The sequence below is a fragment of the Salmo salar genome, chromosome ssa12 (genome assembly GCF_905237065.1).
Source record: "Salmo salar chromosome ssa12, Ssal_v3.1, whole genome shotgun sequence".
Classification (NCBI taxonomy): Eukaryota; Metazoa; Chordata; class Actinopteri; order Salmoniformes; family Salmonidae; genus Salmo; species Salmo salar.
The window spans coordinates 19,091,143-19,099,339 of record NC_059453.1 but is presented as its reverse complement, the minus strand read 5'-3'; positions in this window follow the sequence as shown (position 1 = coordinate 19,099,339).

The following is an 8,197-nucleotide window of genomic DNA, read 5'->3' as shown; positions in this document are numbered from 1 at the left end:
ACCAGTAAGTGCCGCCTTCAATTTGTTTTTAACTTTGGATATTCGGAGTTGGCTCGTCAATACCTCTTCAACGGAGGGCCCTAGGATGATGACTGATATGTCTAGAATCAGACGATGTAGAGAGCAAGCTACCTCTTGTTTTCTCCGTTCCGTTTCCGACCCTTCTCAAATATATATCTGGGGGGCACATCATGTTGTGATTTTCGTGTAGTGATGTTTTACTACACACCGTGCCCCCCAATAGTGCCATGCGAGAGTTGGGTTGGCTACACCAAAGATTATGGATATACTGACAAGATGACTCTCCGCCCAAACAAGGGGAGTCGTTGTCCACAAAGCGGCACTGCTGGTTCTCTAGCTCCCTGTCAAAGGAATTTTATATCTTGATGATAATAATCAATAATCAATTCGCCTTGACTAATGTCCAAAGTTTGTAAGACAATGGGTTAAAATAATTAGGCAAGGACTCAGCTTTTTGCAAAAGGTTTCTGTAGCTTTATTCATGAGAACGTTCTGGCGTCAGGATAACAAAACAGTCATTATATAGTTCTTGCTTACTTACGCACATGCATTTACACACAATCCGTTGGTGACCTGCAACCCCCATAAACTTCTCACACTGTTTATCACCTTCTGGCTCAGCCTGTTCCTTTCCTTCAAGGTTAGGAACTCTTTGAAGTTTTACTCCCTTGACCATCTGCTTCTGTAGCTCTCTATACTAATTGCATACACACACATTTCTTTCCCTCTCCAGTGGTTCCTGGACTTTCCGGAACTAGTCAGACCAATCGCTCCCTACATTGATCATTACATTGATTATTCATTAACCATGCTGTATGACTAATAATTCATCATGGTTTATTGATTCATTTACCTTCATTAGAAAATTCTCTTATCACTCCCGCCTACCCTTTCTTTGGTTTGGTGGATACTTCTTATTATTGTAATCTATTTTTTTATATATTCTATGAGGGTTGTTGACGTCAACCGCCTGTATTCAATGGATAGAAATGCAAAGCTAGTACTCATGGCATGAATATGCATCGCCATCTCGAGACAACTCCTATAGTGTTTTTATTAGAACACATCGTTCTATACAGTCCACCTGATAGAGGTTCATATCTGACAGAGATGAACACACCGTTCTATACAGTCCACCTGGTAGAGGTTCATATCTGACAGAGATGAACACACCGTTCTATACAGTCCACCTGATAGAGGTTCATGTCTGACAGTTAGAAACTTAGAAAGAGGGGGAGTCTAAAGCTGCAACAACTAGGATTGTACCTTTTGGCTTGTGGACAACGAAATAAAGTTGATATGAAAACCAATAGAACAGGAGAGAAATGGCATAGTGGTGGGTCCAATAGAACAGAAGAGAAATGGCGTAGTGGTGGGTCCAATAGAACAGGAGAGAAATGGCGTAGTGGTGGGTCTAATAGAACAGGAGAGAAATGGCATAGTGGTGGGTCCAATAGAGCAGGAGAGAAATGGCATAGTGGTGGGTCTAATAGAACAGGAGAGAAATGACATAGTGGTGGGTCTAATAGAACAGGAGAGAAATGGCATAGTGGTGGGTCTAATAGAACAGGAGAGAAATGACATAGTGGTGGGTCCAATAGAACAGGAGAGAAATGGCATAGTGGTGGGTCCAATAGAACAGGAGAGAAATGACATAGTGGTGGGTCTAATAGAACAGAAGAGAAATGACATAGTGGTGGGTCTAATAGAACAGGAGAGAAACGACATAGTGGTGGGTCTTATAGAACAGGAGAGAAATGGCATAGTGGTGGGTCTAATAGAACAGAAGAGAAATGACATAGTGGTGGGTCCAACAGGTAAATAATTTGAAATAAATTTGCCTAAATGATATAATTACTCCTGTCTATACAGAAATAAATAAAATACTTCACCAGAAAGCATGACGTTGCCACAGAGGAATCGGGGATCATTACCTTCTTTAAAACAAATACCTGCGTTTGGTTTAAAATCACAAGCTTGGAGGCTTATGCCTATTTGGGCAGTGCGTGTGGCAATAGGCCTCGCTGATTATTGAGTTGTGGCTGTCAGTGAAAAGCATCTCAAATAGGTGTGAAGATAATGTCTCTTGAGTGTAATTTAAAATGTTGAGACAAGAAGAAGGGGAGGGTTGTGTGGTGAAGATATAGGTGAGTCTCTCTTCAGAATGTCCTCCGCTGGCTTCTACCAATTCTTGCTCCTTCGTTGTTTCATTGTGTGAATTGACTGCCCTTAGATTGAGTTTATTATATCAATTCCCCATTACAAATGTCACCAGTAGTAAATGTACTGTTACTTCCTGTCATTTGGTTACATTCATTTCTGTTAATGCATGTATTAATTACAATAATTTACTGTTGTCATTCTCGGAGTGGACACGTTGTCTGTTTAAAACCTGCTACACTTGTGAGAAACAAGTTTTGGTTTATTTCATAACCATCATTTACAATTTTGTACATTTTTTTCATTGTCTTTTTGTTTGGAGTGCTCCATGTGAGCAATGAGCATGTCTGGTTTCTCTGTCCTGATCATGTTGAGGGAGCGCCCACCTGAGCATAGAACTACTTGGCCTGCTGCGCGGAAATGTAGGAAAGCGTTTTTTTAAACATCCATTGTGACGTTTCCCGGCAAGAAAGCCAAAAATGTCTCTCAACCAGAAGAGTACACTCTACCAGTAATACATATGAACTACTATATAATGTCTGCATTATCAAATCAAATTTATTTATATAGCCCTTCTTACATCAGCTGATATCTCAAAGTGCTGTATAGAAACAGCCTAAAACCCCAAACAGCAAGTAATGCAGGTGTAGAAGCATGGTGGCTAGGAAAAACTCCCTAGAAAGGCCAAAACATAGCCTGGTTCCTCTCTAGGTTTCTTCCTATGAGGGGTGGCCAGTCCTCTTCTGGCTGTGCCGGGTGGAGATTATAACAGAACATGGCCAAGATGTTCAAATGTTCATAAATGACCAGCATGGTCAAATAATAATAATCACAGTTGTTGTCGAGGGTGCAACAAGTCAGCACCTCAAGAGTAAATGTCAGTTGGCTTTTCATAGCCGATCATTGAGAGTATCTCTACCACTCCTGCTGTCTCTAGAGAGTTGAAAACTGCAGGTCTGGGACAGGTAGCACGTCCGGTGAACAGGTCAGGGTTCCATAGCCGCAGGCAGAACAGTTGAAACTGGAGCAGGTGGACTGGGGACAGCAAGGAGTCATCATGCCAGGTAGTCCTGAGGCATGGTCCTAGGGCTCAGGTCCTCCGAGAAAGAAAGAAAGAAAGCGAGAATTAGAGAGAGCGTACTAAAATTCACACAGGACACCAGATAAGACAGGAGAAATACTCCAGATATAATAGCCCCCCGACACATAAACTACTGCAGGATAAATACTGGAGGCTGAGACAGGAGGGGTCAGGAGACACTGTGGCCCCATCCGATGATACCCCCGGACAGGGCCAAACAGGCAGGATATAACCCCACCCACTTTGCCAAAGCACAGCCCCCACACCACTAGAGGGATATCTTCAACCACCAACTTACCATCCTGAGACAAGGCCGAGTATAGCCCACAAAGATCTCCGCCACGGCATAACCCAAGGGGGTGCGCCAACCCAGACAGGAAGACCACATCAGTGACTCAACCCACTCAAGTGACGCACCCCTCCTAGGGATGGCATGGAAGAACACCAATAAGCCAGTGACTCAGCCCCTGTAATTGGGTTAGAGGCAGAGAATCCCAGTGGAGAGAGGGGAACCGGCCAGGCAGAGACAGCAAGGGCGGTTCGTTGCTCCAGAGCCTTTCCGTTCACCTTCACACTCCTGGGCCAGACGACACTCAATCATAGGACCTACTGAAGAGATGAGTCTTCAGTAAAGACTTAAAGGTTGAGACAGAGTCTGTGTCTCTCACATGGGTAGGCAGACCATTCCATAAAAATGGAGCTCTATAGGAGAAATCCCTGCCTCCAGCTGTTTGCTTAGAAATTCTAGGGACAATTAGGAGGCCTGCGTCTTGTGACCGTAGCGTATGTGTAGGTATGTACGGCAGGACCAAATCGGAAAGATAGGTAGGAGCAAGCCCATGTAATGCTTTGTAGGTTAGCAGTAAATCCTTGAAATCAGCCCTTGCCTTAACATGAAGCCAGTGTAGGGAGGCTAGCACTGGAGTAATATGATCACATTTTTTGGTTCTAGTCAGGATTCTAGCAGCTGTATTTAGCACTAACTGAAGTTTATTTAGTGCTTTATCCAGGTAGCCGGAAAGTAGAGCATTGCAGTAGTCCAACCTAGAAGTAACAAAGGCATGGATTAATTTTTCTGCATTATTTTTGGACAGAAAGTTAATGATTTTTGCAATGTTACGTAGATGGAAAAAAGCTGTCCTTGAAACAGTCTTGATATGTTCTTCAAAAGAGAGATCAGGGTCCAGAGTAACGCCTAGGTCCTTCACAGTTTTATTTGAGACAACTGTACAACCATCAAGATTAATTGTCAGATTCAACAGATTCTGACTGTTTCATCCTAACATCGTTGGTGCCAACGTGGATAGCAATAGCTCTATACTCACCAGTTTTAGCTTTAGCCAGCACCATCTTCAGATTAGCCTTAACGTCGGTAGCCCTGCCCCCTGGTAAACAGTGTATGATTGCTGGATGATTTGTTTATAAATAGTCTATCACTAGTTAACTGAAATATCGCTCTTGGCTTTGGGCAAAGGACCAACACAGTCCACCACAACCCTGCTGAAAGGTTTGTCAAAAGCAGGAATAGGCTGCAAAGGTGCAACCGGTACAGCTTGGTTCAGTTCACCTGTCCGCTGGCAAACGCCACAGGATTTACAGTGAGCCACAACATCCTGTTTCAGACGTCTTGTTGACCCCAAGATGGCCTGCCATACTACCATCGTGAGCCAACCTCAGTATCTCTTGTCGAAGTGTCACTGGAACAACAATTTGAGATAAACTGGGCCAATCGTCTTGTCCAGAAGTGGCGGGAGAATGCCATTTCCTCATTAGAACGCCATTTCCTCGTTAGAACGCCATGCCATTTCCTCGTTAGAGTGCCATTTCCTCAATAGATCACCATGTCCTCGTTAGAGCGCCATTTCCTCGTTAGAGCGCCATTTCCTTATTAGAACACCATCTCTGTCAAAATTACCAACGGAAACTTCATTAAACTCCTCTTCTGGATATATCTCAGCAAAAAGAGGGTAGAGGGAAACATCTTTACTCTTTTCAGCAATCAGCTGCTTCCTAGAAACATCTTTACTCTGTTCATCAATCAGCCTCTCCCTAGAAACATATTTACTCTGTTCAGCAATCAGCTGCTTCCTAGAAACATCTTTACTCTGGTCATCAATCTGCTGCTTCCTAGAAACATCTTTACTCTGTTCAGCAATATGCTGCTTCCTAGAAACATCTTTACTCTGTTCAGCAATCTGATGCTTCCTAGACATCCAAGTGTCAACTGTAGGGATCCCCTCTTCATTCAGAGGTTCTACAAACTCTCACCTTTGTGGTTTTCAAAGGAGAGATCAACTCAGGAGGTTTACCGAAATCAGGATCACCCATAAACGTCTCAGACAGATGGACCATGGTGGGATCGCTGACATCCTCAACACTAGACTTGCTCCCGGTGACTTTCTTAGACAGAGCACGTGTAATGGCACATGCTGGGAACACTGTAGGGTACTTTTCTGATAACCCATCAGGTTCCTCAATTCTGAGTTCTTTACTGTCGTGTCTTTGGCTATGCCGGATTAAGTGATATGACATGCTAACCTATAAAATTCTTTCTCTGTAATTAATATTACCTGATTAAGCTAATAATGTAAATGTAATTAACTAGAAAGTCGGGACACCACGGAAGAGTGTTTATAGAGCCGTTATCTTCCGAAATAAACTCTTAAAGACCTATTTATATTTTACATCGATAGCAGTCAATATTAACCCTTATGTTATTTTCAGTCTCATAATGAAAGTTGTAAATTCTTGGCTATCTTCACGAACCCTGACTAACAAGTTGAATCAGCAATACAAAATTGGGTTTAATTATTTATTTACTAAATACCTAAACTAATCACACAGAATTACAAATACACAGAATACAAATGATGTCATACAGAAAACGTCCCTGGTGGACGGAACCTGTATGATGGCTGGTTACACAAAGGAAAGGGGGTTGGGCTTGAATGAAAGAGCGGGAAGATTTAGGAACAAAGAAACAGCAGCTATGCTATCGTAAATACATTATCATATGCATTATTAAATTACCGCCCATTTGGAAAAGGAAAATGCAATAAATATTTACTCTGAGCTGCGCTTCGGTATATTGGTCGTAGATGCTGGCCGGGTTGGCCAACAGATCTTCCTGTCCTCGGAAGAATGACTCTGGTGGTAAATTGGGTACTGGTGGTATCTTCGTCTGTGGTAGACTGGATCCTCCGTCCTTTCCTAGCCCACGTCTACAGCGGCCGCTGCTAACTCAACGGCTAGGAAGTATCACTTCTGTAGTGAATAAGCTCAAAGTTCATACCATTCGCCACCAAAGCTCACGCCGAGGTTGGCTTAGTTCTGTACTTGACATGTGTGTCCTTCTAACGTAGAGGCTGCAGACCTCACGTACTGGAACATGTGGTTATCTTTTCGTCAAAGGCTTATATAGTGGAGAGGGGGAAGGATGTGTTTCATCGTTTATAACCCCTGTCTCTTCACAGGGGCAGGCCACTGATCAAGCAGGGCACTTTCCTTATGAAAACCCAATTCTCTCATTTGGAAGCTAAAATTACATTTAATCTCCTAACAAACAATTTCAATATCAAACATTTCAATTGCATAACAATTCCATGTGACTCTGATAACTAGAGGGTGTATACTTTTCCAGGTACAGTTTGTCGTCCTGTCATCAGTCATAATGTCTCAGATGACAACCGAACTGACATCCATACTCATTACGTTCCAAAGCATATTTCCAACTGGTTTTATTACCAAAATATGGTTCCTTTTCCCCATTTGTTTGATGTTCCCAGACTCTCTATATTTAACAAAGGCTATTCAACAGTCCTTCAGTAGGGTCAGAAAGAGAGGGGAAGGGAGAAAGGTATTTATGGGGGGGGGTCATACACCTTACCCACAGGCCAACGTCATGACATTACAAACCACAGGATTTGGCACAACCTTCCCTCCAGCCAAATCATTTCCCAATATGAATGAGACCCCCTTCACCAGTAGGCTAGGCCTCACTCCAACGACAACGGAATGAGACATAAGATCAGATTCCAGTTCCACATTATATAAAGGAACTTCCATGCAACCATCTCCACGCCTTGTACTAACACACTGGAACCAGTTACTGAAGTGTCAAAGGCAAAACACCCAACAACATGAAGGGTTTCCCCAGTATAGTACTGTAGAAACACCCTCCAATATGAAGGGCTTCCCCAGTGTAGAACTGTAGAATCACCCTCCAATATGAAGGGCTTCCCCAGTGTAGAACTGTAGAATCACCCTCCAATATGAAGGGCTTCCCCAGTGTAGAACTGTAGAATCACCCTCCAACGTGAAGGGCTTCCCCAGTATAGTACTGTAGAAACACCCTCCAACATGAAGGGCTTCCCCAGTATAGTACTGTTTTAAGGTTAAACCAAGGATAATTTGGCTTTCTGATTTTGAGTTGTAAGATGCCTTGAAGTATCAACAAAAAAATATTCAAAAGTTAATTTATGTCAAAAAGTTATTTGTCCATACTACTGTAACCCATAGTAACACATTGGATAACATTCACAACATGGAACAACAGTAACCATAGTAACACATGGGATAACATTCACAACATGGAACAACAGTAACCATAGTAACATTGTTTCCCCCCCAAAACATCTAAAGTATGTTTGTTCTGAAGTGTCGGTGCTATATCTGAGAGATATTAAAAAAATTACTTAACCCCTTTTTTTGTAACTTAAGTCTTTCCACATTTTATTACTTTACAGCCTTATTCTACAATGGATTAAATAAATACTAATCCTCATCAATCTACACACAATACCCCATAATGACATCACAATACCCCATAATGACAAAGAGAAAATAGGTTTTTAGAAAAAGAATCACGTTTATTAAAAATAAAAACCAGAAATACCTTATTTACATAAGTATTCAGGCCATTTGCTATGAGACTCA